Source organism: Gobio gobio (genome assembly GCF_949357685.1).
Source record: "Gobio gobio genome assembly, chromosome: 20".
NCBI classification, from domain to species: domain Eukaryota; kingdom Metazoa; phylum Chordata; class Actinopteri; order Cypriniformes; family Gobionidae; genus Gobio; species Gobio gobio.
This window is the reverse complement of record NC_137113.1, coordinates 38,972,688-38,985,728: the sequence shown is the minus strand read 5'-3', so window position 1 is coordinate 38,985,728 and position 13,041 is coordinate 38,972,688. Positions and strand designations below refer to the sequence as shown.

At 38.9% G+C, this 13,041-nt stretch overlaps 1 protein-coding gene across 2 annotated transcripts in view; it reads left to right on the top strand.

Annotated features, from left to right (window-relative positions):
- The window catches only part of phyhiplb (phytanoyl-CoA 2-hydroxylase interacting protein-like b), a 52,578-nt gene that overhangs the window by 9,502 nt on the left and 30,035 nt on the right, over window positions 1-13,041 (top strand). The window lies entirely within an intron of this gene.

Below are 13,041 nucleotides of genomic sequence, written 5' to 3'. Positions count from 1 at the left end.
AATCTAGCCTTGAGGTCATGAACGCATGAACGAACTGTTCAGCATTTTGCATTGAGAGCATATGTATGCTAGAAACGTGGCTTTCAAATGAAAGATTGTCAATAAAAAAACAAACCACAGGGGTTAGTCAAATAAATTAGGTCAGGCAATACAACTTGTTCTGGAGCTGGCAAGTCAAAAGGAAAACTGTTTCAGAGCCTTTTCGTCACATTATTAAATACAAAGCTAGATAACACATTGCTGTTAGATATAGCCTGGTCAGTAATGAAAACAAAAGAGAGTGAGAGAGAAAGAGAGAGCAATATAAAAACCAATGGTTAAGCACAATGCCATTATAAAGCATATGAAATATCAGTCGGCAGAAATACACACCAAGTTTAACCTTGAACAAAGACACAATTAGAGCAAAAGTGACCATTTAAAGAGGTTCTATGTTACCCAATACTAACCAAATGCCAAACAAGGCCCAAAATAAACCAGTGGAGTATGATCTTTGTGTTAAGAAAACCTGTCAGTGCTGATGACATTGTGATTTTATTCCTTCTTCATTCATTTCACAATACGTCAGCGTTTCACAGGATGTCTATAAAACGCAACACTGTTGCCTGCAAAAACACTTTTCTACATTTATCATGTCAATTGTAGGGCACTTCAAATCTTAAAAGTATATATTAATTTTTTGCAGATAATATATTACTGAAATAAAAGGCCACTAAGTGTACTTAAAGAGAGTAGACTTTCATTTCTTAAGTATACTTTTCTAAAGTGCTCTATGTAATAATGCCAAGATAAAAGTTTTAGTTTAAAGTACATCTTAAATTATTATGATTTAATCAAGCGTAGCATTAGTTCTGGCAGGTCACGTCAGTCAAGTGTAGCATCAGCTGACTCTCAGCTGATTCACGTCAGAATATGACGCATATCACACCATCCATATATAAGGTCCATCAGTATTATAAGCAGCTTACTGCATTGCTCAGGAGCTAGTTACATATAAATAAGTACCAAAGTCCCACTGAAGTGGGTCAAAAAAGAACTCTAATTGAATCATGTGATTGTATATAACATGTCTCTAAAACATTACTTTCATATTCTTTTAAAGTCGGCATGAGACGGAAGTTGCTGTAGTCTTTTCTTCCCTATTGTGACATACTTACATGACATACACAAGGTCAAACATACACAACATATTGTGTTGGTCCCCTTTTTGCTGCCAAAACAGCCCTGACCCGTCGAGGCATGGACTCCACTAGACCCCTGAAGGTCTGCTGTGGTATCTGGCACCAAGATGTTAGCAGCAGATCCTTTAAGTCCTGTAAGTTGCGAGGTGGGGCCTCCATCGATCAGACTTGTTTGTTCGGCACATCCCACAGATGCTTGATTGGATTGAGATCTGGGGAATTTGGAGGCCAATTCAACACCTCAAACTTGTGCTCCTCAAACCCTTCCTGAACCATTTTTGCTTTGTGGCAGGGCACATTATCCTGCTGGAAGAGGCCACAGCCACCTGGGAATACTGAGTACATGGTCTGCAACAATGCTTAGGTAGGTGGTACGTGTAGAAGTAACATCGTTGTGGGCGGCAGTGGCTCAGTGGTTCATGTAGGTTGTCTACAAACCGGAAGGTTGGTGGTTCGATCCCCGGTTCCACCTGACCAAGTGTCGAGGTGTCCATGAGCAAGACACCTAACCCCAGCTGCTCGCGACGAGCTGGATGGCGCCTTGCATGGCTGACACCGCCGTCGGTGTATGAATGCGTGTGTGAATGGGTGAATGTGAGGCAAAATGTAAAGCGCTTTGGATGGCCGTTGGTCTGTTAAAAGCGCTATATAAATGCAGTCCATTTACCATTTAACATCCACATGGATGACAGGACCCAAGGTTTCCCAGCAGAACATTTCCCAAAGCATCACACTGCCTCCGCTGGTTTGCTTCTTCCCATAGGGCATCCTGGTGCCATGTGTTCCCCTGGTAAGCAATGCACACGCACCTGGTCATCCAAGTGAGGTAAATGAAAACGTGATTCATCAGACCAGGCCACCTTCTTCCATTGCTCCATGGTCCAGTTCTGATGCTCACATGCCCACTGTCACCCTGACTGGTCTTCGGCTATGCAGCCCCTTACGCAACAAACTGTGATGCTCTGTGTATTCTGACACCTTTCTATTAGAACCAGCGTTAACTTATTTAGCAATTTGAGCTACAGTAGCTCGTCTGTTTGATCGGACCACACGGGCCAGCCTTCGCTCCCCAAGTGCATCAATGAGCCTTGGCCGCCCATGACCCTGTCGCCGGTTCACCACTGTTCCTTCCTTGATAGATACTGCAGTTTTGGATATAACCTACCGTGATAGGTTGCCGTGATAGGTTGCAAGTCCATTTGTGAAATTTCCTCACTATGGTCAACTGTTAGTGGTACTATAAAAAATTGGAAGCAATTGGGAACAACAGCAGCTCAGCCAAAAAGTGGTAGGCCACGTAAAATCACAGAGCGGGGTCAGCGCATGCTGAGGCACACCGTGCACAGAAGTTGCCAACTTTCTGCAAAGTCAATAGCTACAGACCTCCAAACTTCATGTGGCCTTCAGATTAACTCCAGAACAGTGCGTAGAGAGCTTCATGGAAGGGGTTTCCATGGCCGAGCAGCTGCATCCAAGCCTTACATCACCAAGTGCAATGCACCAAAGCTTCAGATGCAGTGGTGTAAAGCACGCCAACATTGGACTCTAGAGCAGGTGAGATGTGTTCTCTGGAGTGACGAATCACACTTCTCTGTCTGGCAATCCGATGGACGTGTATGGGTTTGGTGGTTGCCAGGAGAACGGTACTTGACTGACTGCATTGTGCCATGTGTAAAGTTTGGTGGAGGGGGGATTATGGTGTGGGGTTGTTTTTCAGGGGTTGGGCTTGGCCCCTTAGTTCCAGTGAGAGGAACTCTTAATGCTTCAGCATACCAAGACATTTTGGAAAATTTCATGCTCCCAACTTTGTGGGAACAGTTTGTGGATGGCCCTTTCCTGTTCCAACATGACTGCACACCAGCGCACAAAGCAAGGTCCATAAAGACATGGATGAGGGAGTTTGGTGTGGGGGAACTTGACTGGCCTGCACAGAATCCTGACCTCAACCCTATAGAACACCTTTGGACTGAATTAGAGCAGAGAATGCGAGCCAGGCCTTCTCGTCCAACATCAGTGCCTGACCTCACAAATGCGCTTCTAGAAGAATGGTCAAAAATTCCCATAAACACACTCCTAAACCTTGCGGAAAGCCTTCCCAGAAGAGTTGAAGCTGTTTTAGCTGCAAAGGTGGGCCAGATCCATATTAAACCCTACGGATTAAGAATGAGATGTCATTAAAGTTCATGTGCATGTAAAAGCAAGCGTCCCAAAACGTTTGGCTATATAGAGTATATCCGAGTGAACAGTTTCTCGAACAAGAAAAAAATGTAGGGCGGGACTTGATTTTGCCTGTCAGGAATTGATGGGATCGTTGGATCGTTCTTGTTTGCTATTGCTGCAATCTTATGTGAATCTTTTTGGTGAGTATGCAAAAGTGTACTTCTTTTTCACAAGGGACTCACCTATGTAGATATGCTTTCTAAGTGTGCATGCCATTTTTCTCTCTGCCATAGCAGATAACATATTTCACCCACAACCAGTCTTTCAGCAGAGTTTAGAGAGCTTTAGTTTGGGCAGGTCATGTTCTAAGGTTCTGAAGCAGTGTCAGGTTGATGAGACGGCCCTGCTGTGAGGACCATATGCTCCTGCAGTCCTACCGCTGACATGAGCTCTTCCTGTACTCGCTCTGGGCCTCATAGTGGGGCAGCACAGTAGATCAAGCCAGGGCTGCTTTAACAGCTAATATCTCAGAGTCTCGAACAACACAGGACTGTTTCTGTCAAGTCCACTATTCAGTAAGCTGTCAAATGGGTTTTACATGTTCTAGAGAATTATTCACAGCTAAAATCTCCTCAGACCAATGTACACTGTAAAATATACAACCCACTTAAATGAAAACATTGATTTGTGGTCAAGAGTATAATATTTTCAATGTTTTAAAAAATCTAAAATTGCAACCAATGGAAGATGGCTTAAGACATGCTTTTTTTGGGGGTGGTAAATTGACGAGCGCAAACATTAGTAAATCACTTTGCATGATTAATTTAAATACTCTCCTCCCATAAATGTTGCGTCTCAAAGGGAAGCTCCTACAAAAGCATATTCTATAAGTCAACTGCAAAAATAAATGTGTGTTTCAGCGCTAGTTTTTCACTGCGTGTCTTTAGTAAATCCTGACAGTAGTTTTTAACACCAAAAGAGGGTTTGGGCTAGCACAAGCTGTTAGTAAATCTGGCCCTAAATGTGTTAAATGAAGTTCTTAGTCTTTCCTCCCAGTGACCGGGTGGCCGAGAGAGAAGCTACAAGAGTTTTCCTAGATATCGTTTATTGGTACCAAAATACTAATATCCAGAAAAAACCTTTGTATGCATAATGTGGGACCTTTAATTATAAACAAGCCCAAAATACACGGGGACTCTTATTTTGAAATATCTACACTCTAAATGCTGGTTTGTTTCAATACATGTTTGGGTCAAATATGGACAAACCCAATCGTTGGTTTAAATGTTTTAATACAAATTTTAAACCCAACGGTTGGATATGTCCATATTTGACCCAAACCTGTGTTGAAACTACCCAGCATTTTTAGCGTACATGCTTTACTACTTCCAGCTGCTCATTCAGAAGGGAGATGAGGGAGTATAAAATATGCACTCTTGCAATAAATCTATATCATATTACAATATAAACACCATTAAGTGAAGATTGTCATAATTCATCCAAAGTAGATCATATAAGCAATTGCTCAGTATAAATACACAGTATTCACTCATTGCGAACTGCTCTGAAACAGTAAGCCTGTATAATGTGAAGCAGTGCCACGTCTATCCTTTTCACATTTAATAATCACAGTATTCCTGTTCAGGGCTCAACATTAACGCTTGTCCACTTGTTCGGGACAAGTGGATTCTTTGAAGGGCCAAGTGAAAGACAATTTTACTTGCCCGACTGGACAAGCTGATTAAAACGTCAATAACAAAAAATTCCCCAAAATGCAAAAATGATTCTGCATTCATTAGTGTAAGTGGCGATTGACAGTGGATAATAATATATAATGTATAATGAACTGATGGTAACAAGGTTGTGCTGTTAACGCTCGTTTAGAAAAATCTAAACAAATGTGCGCTGCTCACACAGAGAAACTCAGTTAACACACTGCTGTAAAAATTTAGAAATGTGGAGTTTATTTATATTTATAACATATGATACAGTTGCAACGTCACATTACCAAGAGTGCTGTTTTCCTGAATACCATCACGATTGAAAACGTGACTTTATGACAGTTCCATGAACAATTAACATTAAGTCACTTACATTTTACACGCAATATTGAGTGTCTGCTTTCTGTTTCAGCAGCGAAAGTAATTCCAAACAAAGATCACAGCAGAACCATAAAGCATCTCACAGCAACAGTATGTTACCATAGTGTGTTACTGAATGATTCAGCGTTTTGAATGAATCGGTTGAATCAAAGATTCATTCCTGAACGAATCAGCCGTTTGAACGAATCGACTCACTGATTCACTCATTAAGACCTACTGGCAGTTTAGATTCATGTTTAAACAGTCGATGGTTCAACATTTTTTCCAACATTTCTTATTTGTATATTCAAGAAATATTTAAAACAATCTCATAACATTATTTAATGCAGTCAAAGTAATTTTTCAGTGTATATTATTTAATTTGATTGGTAACAGCCCTATAGTGTCTTCTAATTTCATTTATTGATCAAATTAAAGAATATAAAAGGAAAGCTGAAGCATAGCCTGTATTTAATAAGATTATGGGGAAAATGCTCTTTATAAAAGGTACAAATATCACAAAGAATAAACTATATTTACAACAAAAAAAAATTCCGGACAAGCACATTTTTTACTCGGACAAGTGAATGACAGATTCACTTGACAAGTGAATGACAGTGAATGTCCGAAGGTCGATCCCTGCTGTTTGAATATTTTTCAATCACCAAATTTAAGACCTAAAAAAAATGGTGATTAAGACTTTTGTTATACCATTTAATATATTTAAGACTTTTATGACCTTAATTTTTTTTAACTGAATTTAATCATTTAAGGGCCCATGGGAACCCTGGTTTAAGAAAATAATAATTTTTGCAATTCTGTTACGCTGGTAGTGCCAAAATGGCACATTTCAGCTTTAAGTCAAATCAAAGTGGTGCCAAAGTGACAAACCAAATTTATTGTACTTTTTCAACCACTTATGAAGCAAATGGAGCTGAAAACAAAGTCATATGATATGAAAATAAGCATTTACACCGAGATCTACTTTGCCTAATATTCTTCTGTAAACGTGACGTTCCCATAAATATCCTAAAACACTGACACACCAGAAAGCCTCACAGCAGAGAAGCAAGCATATCACACAAGAGTTATTTATGATTCAGTGGCCCCATCAGACATCAAAACAGCACTGTGAAAACGGATGTGTCCACATATTTACTGCTTGTCATCATCCTGATGATGCTTTAGCTTTGGTCTAAAGGCACCGAAAAAATCTGCCATTCTAGCAGGATGAGGAACAGTACAGTGGAAAAAATCTGCAGGAGCATTTTAAGCCATGCATCATTAAGGTTTTTGCCTAATTACTGTTGCTTAAGGTCCTTTGATTCTTGACAGCTTTAAAAAAAGGGATTTCATGCATTAAACTGACGGGTAGGCATGCTGCATTTCAAGCTGTTAGCACAGTTTCTGCTTGCATGAGGTCAGAATGTCCTACTCTGTCTCAAGAGAACAGCTGAGCCCCTCAAATAGGTAGAAAAATGATGGCATAATCCGCAAGGTCAAACAAAAGTTAGTCGCAGCCTCAGACGTCACGCCCACTGTCTGCCGTTCTGAACTCTGAAGGTTTGGCTACGTGAGACTAAACAAAATTAAAAGCGGCAACAGCGATCGGAAGTAAACTGTTAACAGCCATAGCCAAAGAACGCAATAAATCACTAATCACAACAATAATGAGGACATGTCGTGTAAAAAAGAAGGGTTGCTTTTGGCATTTAATGATGTACAGATAAAAAAATAAAATGCCACAGCCACATAACCATAAAACATAGCATTTACGGAAATTCAGCTACCCTCCCCTATGGTTACAGTAGAATGTCACTAAGTAGGTAGCAGTTAAAGTTGCTTCGTTGTCATTCATGTCAGCCATTACCATAACAATTTCAAAGATTATGAGTTATAGAAGTCTCCTAGGGCCAAATTCATAAAACGTTTATAAGAATAAGAAAGTTAAGAAAAAGTGTATACTACTCACTTTTCATTATGCTTCTATTTCTTAATATATGCATGTACAGTATTTATACCATGGTCTGGCTGAATACTCGTTTCTGATTGGCTGGAAGGTGTGCAATAAAATGCAAAGGTAGTTCCAAGTCAGTTTAATCACTGTTCTATATTATTGCGCTGTTTTCATTGAAGCACACACTAGTGTTGTCACGATACTGGAATTTCTAACTTCGAAGCGATACCTAAAAAAGTATCGATATTCGATACCATTTTCAATACATGCTATTGAAAAAATGCTATTGAAAGTCAAGGAAATAAAAAAATTCTTCTGAGAGATAACTTTATATGATAAAGCTTTTTCACATATATAAACGTTGATCAATTACCATTACAATTATCTCACAAATATTTGCTAACTAATTGTGTTGCAATAGCTTACATACAGCACAAGGAAGCTTGATTCAAATTGAATTTAAAGATGAGTATTGAAAGATGAGTAAACAGTAATAAAATAAGAACAAATAAACAAATTACAAATAAATACAATAGAATAAAGATACAAATGAAATACACTGCTTTATTTTAACAGTATTCACTAAGGTAAGACACTGAATATGAAAAAACAAAGTAATCAATTAAGATAACATTGGATAATCTTCATTGTAAAAAAATAAATACAAATTAATTAATTAAAGTTACACAAGTTAATCAGTCAAGAGCAGCAAGTGATCGTTTGTCTTTTTGTAGTTTGAATAACAAATAACTGCAGTCCCTTTAAGCCCCGACGCACGCATGGATTCCTGTAACACATTCTTCCTGAACTAGTTACGACTGTGTTTACGTTAATACTCACCAATATTGGCATTGAGACATTTTTTGGGGAGCATTGAGTGTATTTGACTATTAATAAGCTGGAAAAAGGAGCTCATTTTTGCACTTGTATGTCAGAGGCGGCTTTATTATGGTATGTGTGTGTGCTTCAGATGCGAGCGCGAAATCTGCGGGAAGTAACGTTAGTAGAATTAACGTTATGTGCAATCCCGCGCGAAATTGTGAGCGGTCACACCAAAAACTTAACCGTACGCAGTCATGAGGAAAAATCCATCAGAACACGCGTTCGCCGTGTTCAGAGGGTTAACCGGACTGCATGAGAGGAGGCAGGTGCGTGTCAACTCACTGTCGGTCGGAGAGGAGAGGAGAGTGCGGCTGGTATCGATACTGTTGAAAAGGAGTATCGTATCGTTTCAGATATTTCGGTATCGATACATATCGAAATATCGATATTTTTGACAACACTAGCACACACACACAGAGAGCGGAGATCATGCTGCAGCACACACACAGAAACATTCAGGAGCACAGAAACGTGTTATCAACACTGCCCTGCGACTTTTAGTTATAAATTTGATTTGCTACTGAATCGCTACAGTAGTTTTCTCAGCAACGAGTGGGTTACATAGCTATTTTTAAGCAATTAAACTCACAGCTTTGTTGTTATGGAGAGAGAGGCTCTGTCTGAACACACGGGTAAGAATCTCTCTCTCGCTCTCGAACAACTTATTCAATTAAATGTTATAATTCATTATTCTTTTAAATAAATGGAATCTTATATTGTGCTGCAAACACCAATAACAGCTTTAAGTTGTCAGCGCTGGCAAATGACCTAGCCTGGTCCTGGACTCTTGTACATTTCTTCGTACAGGCCACTCTCCATTGACAAGCGTTAACTTCCTTGAAGGCGGGTACTCTGTTGAAGTTTAAAACTATTGGATCTGCCCAGAGCCACTCTGGATCTGCCATAACCAATCGCTAAAGGCCAATTTATACTTCTGCATCGAGTGTACGCCGTAGCTACACCGTAGGCTGTGTGATGCGCGTGTACCCTATGACGTACCCTGACGCGCATCTCTCCAAAAATGTAACAACGCGTCAATTCTAAGCGGACCGCAAGTGCTGTGATTAATCAAGCGCCAAGGTCAATAAATAAATAAATAAATCTGCGATAGGAGAAGATGATAGTTTAATCCTTACATCTGCTATATAACACAATATTTTGTAGTGCAGAGATTCTTTATGTTAGTGAATAAATACATAGATCCGCTGGGTATATTTATTTATTTTCTCATTAAAACCAAAGATGTTAATCAGTGATTGTACATCAAGAACAGGGACACATCACAATGAGTGCATTTCGTTTTGTGATTTCAACAGAACGAATAGTCTCCGCAACAGCAATCGATTGAAGCTCTCGTCTGCACGAGCCACTGATACTGAAAACAGCGGCCACGAGCACTCTGCATGATTTCACAAACACATTCCAGCGCCAGATCACCACTTATTTAACTCTACTAATCAACTAGAAATGCTTAATTTGAATTAGATACAACAACTTAAGCTGCAAGAAAACCCGCTATCTGCCGCCATCACTGCTGCTGATACTTCGGGTGCGTCTCAATCAGCTCCCTAGTTCAGTAGTCAGGGCACTGATCAGGGAGTCAGCTCACTGACTTATGTCCTAACCAGTGCCCTGACTTCTGAACCAGGGAGCTGATCTAACTCTCGCGAGACATATAAGCAACCGCAGCTTCAAAAACAAGCCCAAAACAAGCCCAATATTATTATATTATTTATTATCATCAATATTATTTATAATAAATTATTTTTTATCAATAAATGAGCCTGCAACATATTAAACTGATACCTCTCGGAGTTTGAAAAGCAAAAACAGATGTGATTTTAGAAAAATCATCAAATTGCAAAAAAGGACACGCAATATCCTCCGATCAGCTGTGAACAGAAGAGGTTTGGAGATGGAAAAAGAGAAAAAGTGACATGAAGGCCAATTATGGTAACCCATAGTCGGAGCTAGTGCACACATATTAGGGGCAGTAAGTAGTGAACACACACACTGCCAACCTTGAAAAAGATAAGCCCTACATCTCAATGTGCACACTATCTGCCCTAAATAGAACTGAAAATTACTAATGTCACACTATTTAGGATGGATAGAATGCACATTGGAACACAGGCAAGCACTAAGGGAGCGCTGCAATACAACCACATATTTATAATAAAAATTAATTCGAACCATACCTACTGTTATTATTAGTAGACTTTTTTTTTTGTAATAGCCTGTAATTTTAAATACATTACAAAAATATTTTTTAAATTAAATTAGGTGCCTCTCCTCCCTGTTTCCTCTCCATCTCAGGACATCTCTGCTGGTGGCATTGTTTGTAAAAATGTACACGTCTATTTAAGTCTACTAACTATAATTACGTGCATTTATAACGTCACATAACTGCACGTTGAACGCAATTTTTCTTCAATGAAGGGGAGAAGGAGGCAGGATATAAAAGGACGGATTACTACATCACTTGTATCGTTGCACTGAATGGCTATAAGCTGTGAGAAGAGCGTTTACATGGAGCACTGTAATCGGTTTAAAAGTCCAATCCGAATAAAAATGCTCCATATAAACACCTCAATCGGAATAAAAATGGCCAAACCGAATGAAATTGTAATCGGTTTGAGAGGGGTGGGATAAACCTTTCCATGAACCGATCAAACGAAAAATTCCACCATGTAAACGACCTGATCCGATTACTTTGAGTGCACGTCTTTCTGTGACGTGATATACAGCGCGCGCCTCCTCAACTGAAGAGCGCGTGCCGCGCTCACACCAGGCTAATGTTGACAAGAGAGGAAAGTAAATTTTTCTGAGGTATTAAACTTTTTATTTCGTAACATGTTATGAACATGATGTTGGAATAATGACACAGACATAGCCTGGCTATACCATCTCATCTTGACAGTGTTTGACCTGGGCTTCAACTGCGCCTGACAGAAGAATTAATTTTTCTGAGGTGATTCTTACACTTTACAACAAGTAATGAATAGCTTTTATAAAACTGTTTAAGTCCTGATGGCCATTGAGAGTTGAGAACATTCAAGCTGCTGGAGAGGACGTGTGTCGACATTTTGTTTCTCGTAAGTTAGATATAAAAAAAAAAGTTAAACAACTAAACTATTAAAGTCTACTGTAATTTAATATTTATACCTTTTTGGTCATGGTATCTTTCCTTAATCATCTGAAATATCTATGTATTAATAATTTGGGTGCATTTTATGGTTCATTTTGTGTTTTTCAAAATAAATGAATTGAATTAATTTTGATTCCGCATTCATCTTTCACAGCTGTTGAAATAGCCATTGTATAGGACATTAGTTTAAACTACTGCATGTCCGCCCACAGAAAAATAAATAAATATAAAAATTACCAATACAGAACTATTGAGCCACGATACTAACGTTACGAATCTGATGCGACAGACAAACTGTGTGCGCATGTCACAAAATGATTCCGATTGAAAGTCAGCACATGTAAACACCAGATCGGTTTAGATAATGTCTCATGTAAACAGTCCACCGAATCTTTCAATCGGAATGACAAAAAAGTGTGCATGTAGACGTGGCTAGTGTCAGGCAATGTATTGGACAAAACAGTGACCATAAATGTAAAGAAACAAAGTTGCTTATTATATTTTCCTAACAAGCAACCACATTTTTTTAAATAAGCCCAAAAAACTGCAACCCGCGACTCATGATTTTTTAACGCGACATGCCCAAAAAAGAAGCCCAAAGTCGCGTGTTGTATGTGGACTTGGAAACTATGGAGCTGATTGAGACGCATGCAATAACAAAGTAAACAAGCCGCTTCTTCTTCGGCTTTAGCCTTGATACTGTGGGTTACCATCAACATGCCCGTGGACACTGCCCCCTAGCGGTCTGCATGTGTAATTGCATATTGACGCAGAAGTATAAATGAAAACCAATGCGTAACTTGTGGCGTAGAGGTAGGTCCGACGCCGAAGTATAAATCACCCTTAACGTTTGGTCGTGATGTATGTCTCAAACTAGCGCACGACATCAACGTCATCGTTCTCAGCCACTTCCACTGTTCGCTGATTGGACCAGTTAAAATTTGGCTGGAGAAAAACAGAGAATATACCGCAATCCCAGACGGAGTACTGAAGGAAAATGAAAATTGAGCGGAAGTAAAATCGTTTAATGCACAGCTAACATTAGCCGTGGATTATCCTTTGCATATATCTCTTTTGCAATTATTTGATGAAAAATACAGTAAAAACTGTTAACGTTAGATTGTGACTTTATTACATTTAATAATAAAATGTTTTCAACTTGAATATATTTAAAAATGTAATGTATTCCTGCTGTGACCAAAGCTGCATTTCAGCATCATTACTCCAGTCTTCAGGGTCACATGATCCTTCAGAAACCGTTGTAATGCTGCTCTGCCGCTCAAGAAACATTTCTTATTATTATCAATTTTGAAAACAGTTGTGCTGATAAATATTTTTTGTGGAAACCCCAAAAGAACAGCATTTATTCGAAATATAAATCTCTTGTAACATCCCAAATGTATCTGCTGGCTCTTTTGAGCAATTCAAAGCATACTTGCTGAATAAAAGTATTAATTTATTTTAGTGCTGGGAATCGATTAAAAAAATTAACTAATTAATCACATCTTTTTCTGTAATTAATCGCAAGTTTTTAATATTTTTTGATTGTATTAATTTCAGTTACTCTCCAAATTAATGCAGAAACTATTTAAAGACAGCATATTTTAAATATGTGTTGTAATGGCATCTTTT